The sequence below is a fragment of the Leopardus geoffroyi genome, chromosome C2 (assembly GCF_018350155.1).
Source record: "Leopardus geoffroyi isolate Oge1 chromosome C2, O.geoffroyi_Oge1_pat1.0, whole genome shotgun sequence".
Classification (NCBI taxonomy): domain Eukaryota; kingdom Metazoa; phylum Chordata; class Mammalia; order Carnivora; family Felidae; genus Leopardus; species Leopardus geoffroyi.
The window spans coordinates 25,753,514-25,768,483 of NC_059333.1; positions in this window are offsets into that span (position 1 = coordinate 25,753,514).

A 14,970-nucleotide genomic window follows, 5' to 3' on the forward strand; every position below is an offset into this window, starting at 1 on the left:
GAACCTTTGATGCAACTAAAGTTTTAGATGAGAAATTGAAGAATGAAGGCTCAGTGTTGGTTGTACGGGACAGTAGAGTGAATTTCAATACTGTCCTATTCTGATCCATCTTAGAACCCTTTGTTCCCAGAAATATACCAAAAGTAGGCATGGCTGGAATCAGGGGAGTGGCCTCATGATGGCGGCAGCTGGAGATGGAGATTCAGCTGATCTGGTCTACTGAGGGGTAAATCCACCCAGGATGGACAAGGTAATTCTGGCACTGAGGATCTACCATCTCTGGATAATAACCACTTATGCATATGATCTCCTCTAGGAAAAGGGCATTTGAGGGGGGGGATGCTATCTTTTTGGAAAATTTAACGATACAGAAATTTGGCAACTATTAAAAGAAAATGATTGTTTCCTCCCACACAGAAGTATCAGAATGTAATATCTGGTCTCTCTCCACACTCTTTACTCACTCTGACCACAAGGAGATGCAGTGACTTTTCTAATTGGTAAATGTGATGATAATATCACTCTCCCTTTTTCTTTTAGGAGCTGCCTTGCCTGCAGGATGAAGGCTTCCTCCTGTGCTCCTAGGATAGCAGAATTTGGCTTTCATGGTGGGAGCCTTCTTCTGGTCCTGTTACCATAACTGAACAGGTACATATATATAATTCTAAGTTTCATTTGCCAGGTCCATTTGGCTCTCACACTAAGCTGCATACTATATCTTAAACTTTAATAGCAATAAAGTTGATATTTCTGCTTTATGTTTTCCTTACACTTTGTTGCATTATTTTTCTGAACCTAGTGAGGTAGAAAAAAGATGCAATTTGTCTGGTACCCTCAAAGACCCTAAGGAACACTGTGCTCAATCTAACATCTTGAAACATATCTAGTCATAGTTGTATGTTAATTGGAGTAGTTACAAATTTATTCACCCACAATGCATGAGTAACAGTGACCAACACCACACAAAGTGGTACACCAATAATGCACCCTTCACAAATCATCCCCCTCAGTAATGTTTTCCTGAGAACTGTCTTTTAGGCTTTAACATTCAAATTTCATAGAATGTACATTTTTCCCCTAATACAGTGTTAATCAGTTGATGTCTACATAGAAGTTTGTAACTATGCTCCCAAAACACAACAAAGTGATGTGTGGGAAAATTCCTCAATTAGAATCCAGATATAATTAAGATGACATCAGAATTATGTGTAGACATTTTTAAAAGAATTCCAAGTATCAAATAAGGCAGGTATATCTGAGATATTGCTGGAACTGAAGGGGACATAGATGCCTAATGGATGCTAGGTAGACATCCTTGAAAGTGACAGTCATATGATGAAGCTACTCCTAAAAACGGGCTCTTGTTTTATGAAATGTAATCACCAGAAAAGGAGAAAATCCATTCTGCAATGTTTTCATTTTCAATCATTGACTCCCTACTTTAAAGGAATAGGAAAACTGGGGCATCTGCAAGGCTCACTCAGTTAAGCATGGGCTCTTGATCTAGGCTCAGGTCATGATCTCACGGTTGGTGACTCCGAGCCCCACATTGGGCTCTGTGCTGACAACGCAGAGCCTGCTTAGGATTCACACACACACACACACACACTCTCTCTCTCTCTCTCTCTCTCTCTCTCTCTCACTCACTCAAAATAAATAAATAAATAAATAATAAATAAATAAATAAATACATATATATTATATTTCCTATTATATACAGGAAAACTTTCATAGTAAGAAAATCTACAGCATCACCCCTCAAGAAGTGCTTAAAAAATCAGATTAATTTCAGGGTGCCTGGGTGGCTCAGTCAGTTAAGCCTCTGACTTTGGCTCAGGTCATGGTGTCCAGTTTGAGTTCGAGCTCTGCATCAGGCTCTGCTGACAGCTCAGAGCCTGGAGCCTGCTTCAAGTTCTGTGTCTCCCTCTCTCTCTGCCCCTCCCCTGATCTCTCCCTCTCTCTCTCTCTCTCTTAAAAACAAATAAGTATTTAAAACAATTTTAATCTGATAATCTCTATCAGTTCTGCTTTTGATAGTTTGCTGATAATGTTCCTTTTTATCCCAACTCATCCACATCATCATGTTCTGCTCTTTCAAAAATGATAAAAACATCCTCAACCTGCCTCCCCAACTTGCTTTTTAACTTCATTCAAGCCTCAAGTTTCAGCTTCCCTTGGTAGGCAAACATTCATTTCATGAAACCTCCCAGATATTTTATTATACATTTTTGTCTGCTTTTAAAGTAAGTTTACTTTATACTTAATTTACTTAATTATAAATATGTTTGTGATTTCATATACAAACTGTCTACATGTTAATATGCCCAAAGCAATTTTTTATTATTTTTTATTTTTTTATTTTTTCTGGTAATGCTGAGCATCCATTTATTGGCTTTTTTTTCAACATGAAATTTATTGTCAAATTGGTTTCCATACAACACCCAGTGCTCATCCCAACAGGTGCCCTCCTCAATGCTCATCACCCACCCTCCCCTCCCTCCCACCCCCCATCAACCCTCAGTTTAGTCTCAGTTTTTAAGAGTCTCTTACGGTTTGCCTCCTTCCCTCTCTGTAACTTTTTTTTCCCCTTCCCCTCCCCCCATGGTCTTCTGTTAAGTTTCTCAGGATCCACATAAAAGTAAAATCATATGGTATCTGTCCTTCTCTGTATGACTTATTTCACTCAGCATAACACTCTCCAGTTCCATCCACGTTGCTACAAAAGGCCATATTTCATTCTTTCTCATTGCCAAGTAGTATTCCATTGTATATATAAACCACAACTTTTTTATCCATTCATCAATTGGTGGACATTTAGGCTCTTTCCATAATTTGGCTATTGTTGAAAGTGCTGCTATAAACATTGGGGTACAAGGACCCTATGCATCAGCACTCCTGTATCCCTTGGGTAAATTCCTAGCAGTGCTATTCCTGGGTCACAGGGTAGATCTATTTTTAATTTTTAGAGGAACCTCCACACTGTTTTCCAGAGTGGCTGTACCAGTTTGCACTCCCACCAACGGTGCAAGAGCGTTCCTGTTTCTCCACATCTTCGCCAGCATCTATAGTCTCCTGATTTGTTCATTTTAGCCACTTTTACTGGTGTGAGGTGATATCTCAGTGTGGTTTGAGTTGTATTTCCCTGATGAGGAGTGATTTTGAGCATCTTTTCATGTGCCTGTTGGCCATCTGGATGTCTTCTTTAGAGAAGTGTCTATTCATGTTTTCTGCCCATTTCTTCACTGGATTGTTTGTTTTTCGGGTGTGGAGTTTGGTGAGTTTTTTATAGATTTTGAATACTAGCCCTTTGTCCGATATGTTATTTGCAAATATCTTTTCCCATTCCATCGGTTGCCTCTTAGTTTTGTTGATTGTTTCCCCAAAGCAATCTTTTAAATATTAATAACTGATGAGTAGAAAACAGTGCTGTAAGCATTTCACATCTGAACACACACATAGATGGCCATACCATCTTTTTAAAGTTATGTGCTAGGAAATTTGTTTGGATTTTTGGGTTGATATATATTCTAGGTTTGCCCATTTGAAATAATAGGAACTAGAAATAAGCTCTTAGTTAGCACTTTCATCCAAAACATCAGATTTTCAGAAACATATTGCTGCTGTTAACTATAAGATGCTGTACCTTTTACAAAATGCTTCTCAAATCATATAATATTAATATATATGCATATACTATATATACACATTAAATATATATGTACAGATATATACATGTAAATAAATATATATATATATGTATATACACACACACATAAGAAATTAGTTTCTTATTTTAAGGAAGAAATATAGCATTATGCTTGTGTGCATGTGTATATGTATGTATATATACATGCACATATATGTATGCCTAAGCACATACATGTACATATACACACACACACAAACACATATATGTATTCCTGAATTGACTTGCATACATAAGTTCTCACTTCCTTTCGGTTTCTAATATGATTGCTTTAGAATAGATTACAGGATTTAGACCAAAAAAAAAAAATTTTATGATTACTGGTAAAATTGAATTATTGGTATAATTGAATTACTAGTAGGTGATGCGAGCAAGCTGCAGACTTTAACAATGGTATGCTTTCCATAACAATAGTATGTTTTATTTATTAAAAAAAATTTTTAATGTTTATTTATTTTTAAGAGAGAAAGACAGAACATGAGCAGGGGAAGGGCAGAGAGAGGGAGACACAGAATTGAAGCAGGCTGAGCTGTCAGCACAGAGCCTGATACAGGGCTCGAACCCACAAACTGCCAGATCATGACCTGAGCCAAAGTCGGAGGCTTAAACAACTGAGCCACCCATGCGCCCCAACAATAGTATGTTTTAGATAGCAGGGATTTAATTATAAAATTCTATATGGAAAAAAAAGTGTAATCATTACTTTCATCTGATTATTAGAAAAATGATATTTTACCAAAAATGTATACTATAATACAAGATTATGTTCTGTTTCTAAATTTTAAAGGAAATTAACAAGTTTATAAAATTATTTAATACTAAAACTATAGAGAAATACATATGCCAAGAAGTATAAAATAAAAATTGGAATTAAGTATTAGGGAAAGTGAGTCATGTGTTATACACAAAGGAATTTTAGTGAAGAAAAATCTTGAGAATTTCTGAAACACTTGCTTTCTCTGGTCTCCATAATGCTACAATACTTTATGATATTCTACCCTTCTGGATACTTTTAATCAGTCTCTCTTTTTTTTATTTTTTTTTTTTTAAATTTTTTTTTTTTTTCAACGTTTATTTATTTTTAGGACAGAGAGAGACAGAGCATGAACGGGGGAGGGGCAGAGAGAGAGGGAGACACAGAATCGGAAACAGGCTCCAGGCTCTGAGCCATCAGCCCAGAGCCCGACGCGGGGCTCGAACTCACGGACCGCGAGATCGTGACCTGGCTGAAGTCGGACGCTTAACCGACTGCGCCACCCAGGCGCCCCAATCAGTCTCTCTTAAATCTCCTTCTGCTCATTCCCTAAACTCAGTGTTCTCATTAAGCCATTTTTCTTCTCATTTTTCATCCTCCCTGGCTACTTCCCCACTGTGAGGTCTTCAACTACCTTATATATTCTGATTACTCCAAACCTGGAAACTGTAGACATTCCAGCTTCTGAATATCAACCTGCATATTCTACTCTTGATTAACACCTCTATTTACATTTCCAGTATGCCCAATAATTCCATGTTTCCTAAAAAGTCCTCATGCATTGTTTAGCTTAGAGAATATGCCATTTTCCACCTCGATACCCAACAAGAGTGAATTTACTCATGTCTCATCATAACTCACATAAATTCGATCACCAAGTGTGTTGACATCAGACCTGTAACACCAGTTAAATCCATTCAATCCTCTCTCTACGATCCCTAATCTTGGGAAGACTGTCGTCATCTTCCTCTACGCTACAGCCATATAACTGGTTTAACAGCCTTCTTTCTTGCAGATCTTAAATACGCTATTCACGATTCATTGAGAATATTTTGAAAATATCGATCTATTAAGGCCAATCCCCTTAAAAATATTCAATAGTAACTAAAATCCCAATTCCAGACCTACCTTTCCAGACAATGTAAACTTGAGCTTTGGATTACAGCCATAGGTTTTAGTGACATGAATGCTGGAGAGAATTAAAATGGCAAAAGCAAACTAGCTTCTTACTATAAAGAAAAAAACAATGACACACATCTTTGGAAGAAATAATGAAAGTGTTTCTTAGCATACAATCATCAGTACTAGAGTCTTGAATAAAAGTCGACATTTCATTTGACCTTTTGCTAATATGGGGAGAGATTAGTTTTTGGCTTTGTTGCTTAGCTTCATAAATCAGCAGCTACAAAGAACTATTGTTTATTATTCTGAGGAAAAGTAAAGGCTGATATTAAAGTACAAAAAAATCCAAAGATATTCTGATTGATATAGAATTTAATATCTATTTTGATATAAAGGAATAGTTAGTAGTATAGTTTACACTAAAATAATATCTAAGATTCTAGACAATGTTATGAATTCCTTTTAAGGAATCCTTGCTAAAACTGATGCAGTTAGCCACCAGGGAATGAAGAAATTACTAAGTAGGAGGAAAATATTTGTAATAATAGACATCAAACCATGCTTTAGTATGGTAAAATATTTAGTGTGCAGATATATAGAACATTGCTTTTTTTATTTTAGTTTCAAACTGTGTTTTCAATAAATGGACAAAAATTGAGTGAAGATATTTATATTTCTCTAAACAACTTCACTTTCGTAAATGGATTCATGTTGTTTTTGTGAATGCTTCTGCCTTCCCCAAAAATGTGTTCCTTCAATTATACACAACAGTCACCACTCAGTTAATTATAACATATCAGTGCTGTAGTAAATACTTTTTTAAAAGTCTCCCATATCAATAAAAGAAGGAAAATATCCTAAGATTTTAAAATGCTAATAAAAGTTTCATGTTGAAAATTTTATACCAATATCTGTCTGAGATATAATTTGTAAAAACCATATGAGGGAATATAATTTTAGCTGATTTAAAAAATCTCAGACACCAAGGATTAATATTAGGATAGGCATGATATTCTTGTTGTTACCATACAATTTTTTTATTATCAAGTTTAAAGTTGAGATTAATGTATGAATATTTAGTAATTAAAGCTACTGATATCATAAAATAGAGTTTACCACGTATATTATAAAATATATATCTGCAGAGCTGAAAAAGGCCTTGAACATCATTCTGATTCAACACCCTCTTATTACACATGACAAAGTAAGGTGACAAGGATATAATTTGTAAAGGTCATATGAAATTTACCATGCTTAGAATAATCACACAGATTTCTGACCTCCAACCTAGGTGGATGAGAGAGGATATACCAGTCACTACCTATATGCTTTTTTTTTTTTTTTTAGTGCAGTCATTAATAAAAAAGTTTATTTATCCTTTAAGTACTTTTCTGTACCGGGCACTACTGTTGGCTGCAGATATAGTGGTGAACACAGATAATAGATAATATCCCTATTTTCATTGAGTTTGCCGTCTCTTGGGAAGAAACCAAAAGCAAATAAGTCATATGTAAATCAGAATCCTATAATATTATGTAATTATATATGTTAGATATAATCCAATATTGTATAATATAATAATAAATCAAATGAATATCAGTGCTAGGCAGAGAATTGAAATGGAGAGATATAATAAAAAATGGTTTGGTGAGTACTTTAAATTGGAGCTCAGGGAAAGCCTTTCTGATAGGCGAAATTTAAGGTAGGACTTAAGAGACAAAAAGCAGCAATCCATGAGAAGATCAGGGAGGAGGTATTTCTAGGAAAATGAAACAGATAGTGCAAAGATGCTAAGCTGGGGATGAACTTGGCTTTTTCAGGGAACATAAAGGATGCCAAGGCTGTCTGAAGCCTGGAGACAATGGTCAGGGGAATCATAGGAGATAAAGTCATAGATGGGGGCAGGGGTTGATCATATGGGACTTCAGGGTAAGAAACCTATTTTATTTTAAATATGATGGGAAACCATTGAATAATCTTAATTTGAGGAGGAGATTGGAGGGCCCAAAAGTATAATCTGATTTGAGATTTGACAATGTTTCTGGTTTCTTTAATGAGAAGTATGGACAGGCAGAGGACAACAGTGAAAGCAGAGACTATTTCACGAGCTATTTGAATAATCATGGTAAGACATAGTGGTGGTTGGCATGGGGTGGTAGCAGTGGAGATGGACAGAAGTATGTGTGGATTCTGGACATCCTTTTGAGATAGGGTGGATTGGATCTCCTCTACTAAATGGCAGCAGGAGAATGAAGAGCTTTCCATTTGGAAATTGGGTGGATGGATGATGGTGCCATTTACCAAGAAGAAAAGCTAAGTAGCAGCTTTTTAGAGTGAGGAAGAAAAGTTTTACCAGTAGGTCTGAATGTCAAATTCTCTTCTCATAAAACTAAGGAAGTTTAGGACCATTGTAAATTTTGACCACGAATTCACTAGCTGGAAGATAAACAAGGGTCTCATCAAATGTGCCATGTACTGATTACTACAAAATGTTTTCAGCAGCATAAACGTGCGCTGTCTAGATCAGCCTTTGTCAAAATGTTTATCCTGAAGCAACCTTGAAAAAACATTTCATACCTCAGGGAACCCTGACATAAATACTAGTATCTCAGTATCTCATATATTAACAATCAATAAGTGGGAGGTATAATACTCCAGTAATAATTAAATGTGTTGCTTTTGGCCAACTTAACTTTTTGTGTGATTTCCCCTCCCCAAGGATATCAGTTATAATACAAATCAGTATTTGGATTTTTCTTCAACTTTTCTTTAATTCATACTTGACTTTTTTTAAACTTTATCCAAGTAGGCCTAAAACTCTAATGACAAATTTCTACTATACAAAATGTTAGTAAGCCATAGCATGTAGTATAAGAGTAGTGATCTCTCCAGTTGTAGACTAAAATTAAAGTTAACCTCTATTAAAACAATGTGTCCCCTGAGGATCCCCTAGGTTTCACTAGGAGAGACAATTCTACTTCTTAGAGTGCATTTAGGAGAGGTGGCACTGACTCTCAAGAGACAAAAGAGCCTGCAGGTGCCATTGAGCTGCCCCGTTCATTGGCACAGCAGCAAAGGTACCTGCTGAGGGCAGCTAACCTGGACACCAGCTCTTTGTTGTCCTTTACCATAAACTCCAAACCCCTGCGTGGTCATGTTACTGATGTTCTGGGACAAACTGGCACCAGCCACAGCAGTGAGACCCTCCCCTAGAGGATCAGCACAGTTCTGTGCCACACTGGGTCCCTGAATTTGGTTTTGAAACCCAGCCTCACACCTGAGATAAAACACAAGAGCACAGTGATGCTGCGTGGGCTGATGGCTCAGACACAGACAGGGTGAAGGGAAGGATCTGACAGAAACCTGAGACATAAGAGCAGAGATTGTTTGCTCTTCCATAAAGGTTTCCTAAACATCAGAAAGTGCAAGCTCCCCTCTCCAGGCATAAGAGTGGGCTGAGGCCATTTCCACCCCTCCCGTTAGCACAGACAGACTTCAGCAAGTAGTACAGCATGAGGCACTTACACCAAGCCCCACCCCCGGCACTCTGCAGGTGTATCTTTACTAGGGCAGTTGTACCTGAGAACCAGAGCACCAGTGGTACCCTCCTCCAGAACACCAGCACAAACCCTCGGCATCCACCAAGTCTATAGACCATAGAGTGCTGCAGGGCTTCAGCTCTAGTGGAAATAGGATCAGGTTTATTTTACCAAGCAGACCAAAGCACACCTAGTTAAAACTCACCACACAGTGAACAGGGCCCAAACACTCTCTATTGCAGGCATGGAGAAACTCTGCAGAGGACTGGCCTGAGGTATGCCACTGGCCTGAGGCATAGATAATATATGACCTCTTCTTAATATAGCAATTACTCTCAGGAGCGGGAAACATAACAGGTTTTCCTAACACACAAAAGACAGAAACCTAGACCAAATGCCAAGACACACGAATTCATCCAAAAAGAAAGAGGAAGAGATCATGGCCGGGGGGATAATCAAAACAGATATAAGTAATATGCCAGAACTGGAATTTAAAACAACGATCATAATAATACTAGCTAGTCTTCAGAAAAGCATAGAAGAAACCAGGGAGACCCTTACCCCGGAGACAAATGACCTAACAACTAATCAGTCCAAAATAAAGAATGCTGTAACTGAGATACAAAAACAATTGAATGTAATTACCACATGGATGGAAGAAGTAGAGGAATGAATAAGTGATATAGAAGAGAAAATTATAGAAAATAATGAAGCTGAAAAGAGGGAAAGAAAAATATTGCATCATGAATTTAGACTTAGGGAAATCAGTTACTCTGTAAATCATAATAACATTTGTATCATAGAAATCCCAGAAGAAGAAGAGAGGGGAAGAAGGGCAGATTTATTTTACCAAATTATACCTGAAAACTTCCCTAATCTTGGGATGGAAACAGACATCCAGATCCAGGAGGCACAGAAAACTCCCCTCAAAACCAACAAAAGCAGGCCAATGCCAAGACATATTGTAGTAAAATTTAAAAATACAGGGGTAAGGAAAGAATCCTGAAGGCAGCAAGGGGAAAAGAAACACTAACCTATAAGGGAAGACAAATCAGATTAGCAGCAGATATCTCCAGAGAAACCTGGCAGGCCAGAAAGGAGTGGCATGATATATTCTATGTGCTGAATAAGAAAAATATGCAGCCAAGAATACTTTATCCAGCAAGGCTATCATTCAGAATAGAAGGAGAGATAGAGTTTCCCAAACAAAAACTAAAGAAATTTGTGACAACTAAACCAGCCGTGTAAGAAATATTAAAGGAGACATTTGAGGGGGAGAGAAAGACCAAAAGCAACAAACACTAAAAAGGAACAGAGAAAATCTCCAGAAACAATGACTTTACAGGTAACACAATGGCACTAAATTCTTATCTACCAATAATCATTCTGAGTGTAAATATACTAAATGCTCCAATTAAAGACACAGGGTATCAGAATGGATCAAAATAAATAAAGAAACAAGACCCATCTATATGCCCTCTACAGGAGACTCATTTTTTTAGACCTAAAGACATCAGCAGATTGACAGTGAGGGGATGGAGAACCCATTTAGCATTCTAATGTATGCCAAAAGAAAGCCAGGGCAGCCATACTTATATCAAACAAACTAGATTTTAAATGAAAGACTGTAACAAGAGATGAAGAAGGGCACTATATCAGGCACTAAATTTGTAAAGACCACAAATATATGGAGGTTAAAGAACATCTTACTAAAGAATGAATGGGTTAACTAGGAAATTAAAGAAGAAATTAAACACACAGAAGCAAATGAAAATGAAAACTCAACAGTTTAAAATCTTTGGGATGCAGTAAAGGCAGTCCTAAGAAGAAAGTATATAGCAATACAGGCCTATATCAAGAAGCAAGAAAAGTCTCAAATACACAACCTAACCTTACACCTAAAAAAGCTGGAAAAAGTACAGCAAATAATATCTAAAGCCAGCAGAAGAAGGAGTGTAATAATGATTACAGCAGGGGCGCCTGGGTGGCTCAGTCAGTTGGGTGTCCAACTTCGGCTCAGGTCATGATCTCACAGTTCTTGAGTTTGAGCCCTGCATCGGGCTCTGTGCTGACAGCTCAGAGCTTGGAGACTGTTTCATATTCTGTGTCTCCCTCTCTCTCTGCCCCTCCCCTAGTTACACTCTGTCTCTCTCTCTCTCTTTCAAAAATAAATGAACATTTTAAAAAATATATTACAGCAGAAATAAATGATATAAAATTTTTTTAAAAACGGTAAAATAAATCAGTAAAACTAGAAGTCGGTTCTTTGAAAGAATTAATGAAATTAATTAACCCCTAGCCAGATGTATCAAAAAGAAAAAAGAAACGACCCAAATAAATAAAATCATAAATGAGAGACGAGAGATCACAACCAACACCACAGAGATATAAACAATTACAAGAAAATACTATGAAAAATTTAGTAATCTGGAAGAAATGGATAAATTCTTAGAAACATAAAAACTACCAAAACTGAAACAAGAAGAAATAGCAAATTTGAACAGACCCATGACTAGCAAAGAAATTGAATTAGCAAGCAAAAATCTCCCAACAAGCAAAAGTCCAGGGCTATATAGCTTCCCAGGGGAATTCTACCAAACATTTAAAGAGTTCCAAATGTTCTCAAACTGTTCCAAAAAATAGAAATGGAAGAAAACTTCCAAACTCATCTTACAAGCCCAGCATTACCTTGATTCCAAAACCAAAGACACCACTAAAAAGGAAAATTACAGACCAATATCCCTGATGAGCATGGATGCAAAAATTCTCAACAAGATACTAGCAAAACAAATACAACAGTACATTAAAAGGATTATTCACCACAATCAAGTGGGATTTATTCCTGGGATGCAGGGCTAGTTCAATATTCACAAATCAGTCAATGTGATACACCACATTAATAAAAGGAGAAGAACCATAAGATACTCTCAATAAATGCAGAAAAAGCATTTGACAAAACACAGCACCCATTTGTGATAAAAACCCTCAATAAAGTAGAGATGGAGGGAACATACCTCAACATCCTAAAGGCAATATATGAAAGATGACAGCTAATGTCATCCTCAAATGGGAAAAACTGAGAGCTTTACCTCTACGGTCAGGAACAAGACAGGGATGTTCACTTTTACCATTGCTATTTCGCATAGTACTGGAAGTCCTAGCCTCAGCAATCAGACAACAAAAAGAAATAAAAGGCATCCAAATCAGCAAGGAAGAAGTCAAACTTTCACTATTTGCAGATACATGATACTGTATGTAGAAAAATCAAGGACTCCAACAAAAACTACTAAAATGATACACGAATTCAGCAAAGTCACAGGATATAAAATCAACATGCAAAAATCGGTTGCATTTCTATACACCAATAATGAAGCAGCAGAAAGAGAAATCAAGGAATCAATTAATTTACAATTTACAATTGCATCAAAAATTATAAGATATCTAGGAATAAGCCTGACAAAAGAGGTAAAAGATCTGTACTCTGAAAACTATAGAACACTTATGAAAGAAATGGAAGAGGACACAAAAAAATGGAAAAGCATCCCATGATGGATTGGAAGAATAAACATTGTTAAAATGTCTGTACTACCCAAAGCAATCTACACATTCAATGTAATCCCTATCCAAATACCAAGAGCATTTTTCACAGAGCTAGAACACACAATCCTAAAATTTGTATGGAACCACAAAAGACCCAAATGGCCAAAGCAATCTTGAAAAAGAAAAGCAAAGCTGGAGGCATCATGATTCCAGATTGCAAGCTATATTACAAAACTATAATCACCAGGACAATATTGTACTGGCACAAAAACAGGCACATAGATCAATGGAACAGAAAATAAGCCCCAAAACAGATGCACTACTATATAGTCAACTAATCTTTGACAAAGCAGGAAAGAATATCCAGTGGAAAAAAAGAGTCTTTTCAACAAATGATGTTGGTAAACAGGACAACCACATGCAGAAGAATAAACCTGGGCCACTTTCTTACACCATACACAAAAATAAATTCAAAATGAATAAAAGGCCTAAATGTGAGACAGGCAACTATAAAAAACCTAGAGGAGAGAACAGGCACCAATGTCTTATTAGAGGCCACAGCAGCTTCTCACTAGGCATGTTACCAGAAGCAAGGGAAACAAAAGCAAACATGAACTATTGGGACTTCATCAAGATAAAAAGCTTCTACACAGCAAAGGAAACAAATCAACAAAACTAAAACAAATCAACCAACAGAATGGGAGATAATATTTGCAAATGACGTATTTAGTATCCAAAATATATAAAGAATTTACCAAATTCAACACTAATCCAGTTAAGAAGTGGTCAGAAGACATGAATGAACACTTTCCAAAGCAGATATCCAGATGGCCAGAAGACATGAAAAGATTCTCAATATCATTTATTATTAGGAAAATACGAATCAAAACCATGATGAGATACCACCTCACACCTGTCAGAATAGCTACAGTTAACAACACAGGAAACAACAGATGTTGGTGAGGATGAAAAGAAAGGGGAACCCTCTTACACTGTTAGTGGGAATGCAAACTGGTGCAGCCACTTTGGAAAACAATATGGAGGTTCCTCAAAAAGTTAAAAATAAAACTATCCTAAAACCCACCAATTGCACTACTAGGTATTTACCTAAAGGAAACAAAAATACTGATTCAAAGGAGCACATGCACCCTGATGTTTATGGCAGCATTATCTACAATAGCGAAATCATGGAAAGAGCCCAAATGTCCATCAGCTGATGAACGAAGAAGTTGTAGTGTGTGGGGGGGGGGGGGAGAGGGGGGGGAGGGGGTATGTGTGTGAAATTACTCAGTTATCAAAAAATAAATAAAATCTTGCCATTTGCAATGACATGGATTAAGCTAGAGGATATTATGCTAAGTGAAGTAAGTCAGTCAGACAAAGACAAATACCATATGATTTCACTTATATGTGGACTTTAAGAAACAAAACATATGAACATAGGGGAAAGGAAAAAAAGAAGGGGAAGGAAACCATTAGAGTCTCTCAACTACAGAGAACAAACTGAGGGTTGATAGAGGGAAGGTGGGCAGGGGGTGGACTAAATGGGTGATGGGTATTAAGAAGGGCACTTGTTGTGATGAGCATTGGGTGCTATATTCAAGTGATGAATCAGTAAATTACACTCCTGATTTCAATATTACACGATATGTTAACTAACAAGGATTTAAATAAATAGAAAAAAAGTAAAAGCTATTGAAAGTAGCAAATAGGAAAGCTTTTGAAACCATAAGCTCAACTAATACAAACAAAAATATAATCTAAGTCCTCTCTTTATATAAGACTTTGAAAGAAACTTCTTGATAAAGGATAGATTCAGTTTCAGACATAGAAGAAGCAAGATTATACAAATTTATTGGGTTTTTTTTATCTTTTTAAGTTAGGCTTTAAAACCATGAGAGGTATGTTTTAAATCAAAAATAAAGACAAAAAGTTACATTTTTGTTGTTTTGTTTTGTTTTTTTAAAGGGAGAGAGAGTGCACATGCAAGCAAGGGAGAAACACAGAGAGAGAGAGAGAGAGAGAGAGAGAGAGAGAGAGAAAATCCCAAGTAGGCTCCATGACCAGCATGGAACCTGATATGGGGCTTGATCCCGTGTTCCTGGGATTATGACCTGAGCTGAAATCAAGAGTCAGAGGCTTAACCAACTGAGCCACCCATGCACCCTCAAAATTTACATTATTTATTTATTTATTTTGAGAGAGAGAGAGGGAGAGAGCAAGTGAGGGAAGAGCAGAGAGCAAGAGAGGGGGAGAGAATCCTAAGCAGGCCCTGCACTGTCAGTGTAGAGTTAGATGTAGGGCTCGAT